We start from the raw sequence: 3,054 nt of genomic DNA on the forward strand, positions 1-3,054 counted from the left end.
CTTAGTCAAATCTCAGAGCTCTGAGCTAGGTATTAAACCTTAAAAGGGTTTAGAGAAATGCAGTTCATCACTTTTAAAGGAAAACCCCCTAGAATTTTTTTAAATTTTATTTATTTATTTATTTATTTAGTGTGTGTGTGTGCGCGCGTGTGTGTGCGTGTGTGTGGCCAGCTCAGCCCACCAGGGGGCGGGGCTGGCTGGCATGTGGTGCTGGGGGATTGAACCGCGGTCCCTGTGCTTTGCTAAGCTTGTTCTAAGTAGGTGCTTTAGACCACTGAGCCATCTCACCAGCCCCAAACCCTTAGAATTTTTATAGAATGGGGTACTCTTCAGCCATTAAGAAGGATAGACTTGAGACTTTTATAGGTAAATGCATGCAACTCGAGTCCATGCTTGTAAGTGAAATAAACCAGACTTACCTGTATAAACATTGTATGGATCCCTTGTGTGAGAAATTGAAAGAGTAAAAAGAGTCTAAAGTGGACAGCAGATAGTGTGAAATGGGAAGAAATTGTTCAAAAGGCAAAAAGAAACTGCATAGGTGGAAGGGGAAAGGATGGTAGGGAAAAGGGGAAAATGCAAATATACTGTTAGTGCTTCTTACTCATTAAAAAGGAGTGTTTGTGCTAATATTGATTGAGAAATTTTCATGGCCATACCTCATACCCTGAGCGATTACTTTACAGATAACAGTTTGTAATATATTACATATTGTCATTTCCTATTATTGTTATGAAATTTTATCTTTCTTTATTAAAATAAAAAAGACACAAAAGAGGAAAATAGCAGACTTCTCAGTACAAAAAGTAAAGTGTCCTAAACCTCAAATAAAAGATATTCCACTTTATACTGAGTTACATTGCAAAATTGCCCTCCATTATTTATGGAGAAATAAGAGATTTGAAGATAATGAGCACTTTAAGAAATTCATGACCATCAAACTTGCAGTACAAAAGGCCCTCAAAGATATCTGAGAAATAGAAAAGCCAACAAAGCCAAAGTTCTAATAGAATGAACAAACCAAGCGGAGTGGAAATGGACGCACTAAACACTAGTGTTATGACATGTCTAAATGTCTCTATAAAACCCCATGAAAATACAGATGGGACTTTTCAGAGCTGACTGGACATAGGGTGTGTGATACTGGGATTAAGGGGTGTGTCAGCAAACTTGCCCAATGATTAAATTAACATGGTTATGGGTGTGGATTATGGAAGTCTCCTCTAGGTGTGCGTGACCTCACCCCATAGGCTGATGGCCTGGATGGGGTGTAAGGGGATGAAAGGGGCTGCTTGGCCATGGGCGGTTTCTCTTGCAGTGCCCTTTGTTTTACCACCCAATTTGGAACTATGGAATAAGGACCAAAACCTCTACAAACTGTAAACCAAAATAGATCTTTTGTCCTTTAACTTTGGATGTTGAGTACTTTGTCTCAGTATTTTGTCTTATTGCTTTTGAGAAGCAATAAGACAAATTTTGGTACCAGAGAAATGGTGACATTGTTGTTACTGTGCCTGATCACATGGTACAGGAGGCTTTGGAACTGTCTTGAGAGAAGAGTTTGGGAAGATTTGGAGATGCCAGTTGAAGCAGTAGCCCCAAAGTGCTGTAAGCTACACTCAGTGGGAGATTCTGGTCAGAACTCACAAGACCAGAACACTGATAGAAATGCACCCAGTTGAGCCCAGGCTCGGGTCGTGTCACCTAGGAAAAAGGACTGCATTGGTTGTGGAACTAGAAGATATGCATGTTAGGTTTTGGAAGAAAATTTTTTTCTGAATTTTGCTCTTGTCCAGAGACTTTGCCTGGGATTAAAGACTGGACTAATTCATCTGGCAGGAAAAATTTCAGGGCAGCGTAATGTTGAGGCAGTAGCCTGGCTACTGTTTAGTGCAGGCAGCCAGAGCAATGTTGACAACCAAGAACAAAGAGATCTGCAGAATGATTTAAATTTTGAGTTTGGCCAGAAAGGAAGTTTCAGTAGAGCTGCAGATGCCAAAGACAGAGCAGAGGAGAACTCAGTTGTTGAGAAGCAAAAGAAAAGAAGATCTGAGGACATCACAAGAACCAGAAGGACTCCAGCCTTCACAGTTTCTAAGTTGTAAATTGAAAGGCTTAGCTTTGATGCAAGAACCCTGGAACACCATATTCCCAAATGGGAAAAGTCCAGCGAATGTGTTTCTCAGAATTTGATTTATTGTGTTGATCAATCCAGAAACTTAACCCTACAGTCGACAGGGAAAATAGTCTGGCAATTGCTCCAGCTGTAAGCAAGCTCTGGTGTCATGTGTAGCTGTGGGTGTGTGCAGAAGGCAGGAGTGGTCAAGTCAGGCCAACTTCCATCCAGGTTTCAGAAGAAGGCCTCAGTGGCCAAGCAGTGTGGCTTTGTCAAGACAGTGTTTGAACCTGAAAGTGTGACTCTGAAGGTGCAGTGGTGGTCCAAAAAGGTTGGAGAAGCAAGGAATGCAGGTCACTTGAGGAGGGAAGAACAGTCAGCCCAATAGAGGAGCCAGGAGAGCTACAACCCCCAGAAGTGCCCTAAGAACAGAGCCACCCAACCATTTGGATTTCTCAGCATGCCGTAGAGTGCCTTGGCTCCTGGACACAAAACTACTGGAATTAATGTTTTCTTTGCTGGATTTTTGACTTTCTTTGATATTATTTTTTATGCAGCTAAGAATTTGTCTTAAATAAGACTTCGAGCTTAACTGTGAGAAATAGATTAAATGCATTTTGCATAAAGTAATATGCATGGGTGTCTTGGGCTATGAGAAGAATGTTATGTGTATATGTAGATGTCCCTGAAAAGCCTGGTATGTTCATGAATGGAATTTTACAGGGTTAGGATGTGTGAATGCGGATTGAAGATGTGATGCTGGAATTAAGGGTATGGGTAATTGTTCAGAAACTGATTACAAGTTCGGTGCAATCTCTATAAAATTTATAGGTTTTATATATTTCTGAGAGATTGATAAATAATCTACAATTTATTTGGCACTGCATGTCATCTAAAATAATTATAGTTGTTCATATTACCAGATATAAGCCTGCAAT

This window comes from Octodon degus, unplaced genomic scaffold, assembly GCF_000260255.1.
Source record: "Octodon degus isolate 3935 unplaced genomic scaffold, OctDeg1.0 scaffold00062, whole genome shotgun sequence".
Taxonomy (NCBI): Eukaryota; Metazoa; Chordata; class Mammalia; order Rodentia; family Octodontidae; genus Octodon; species Octodon degus.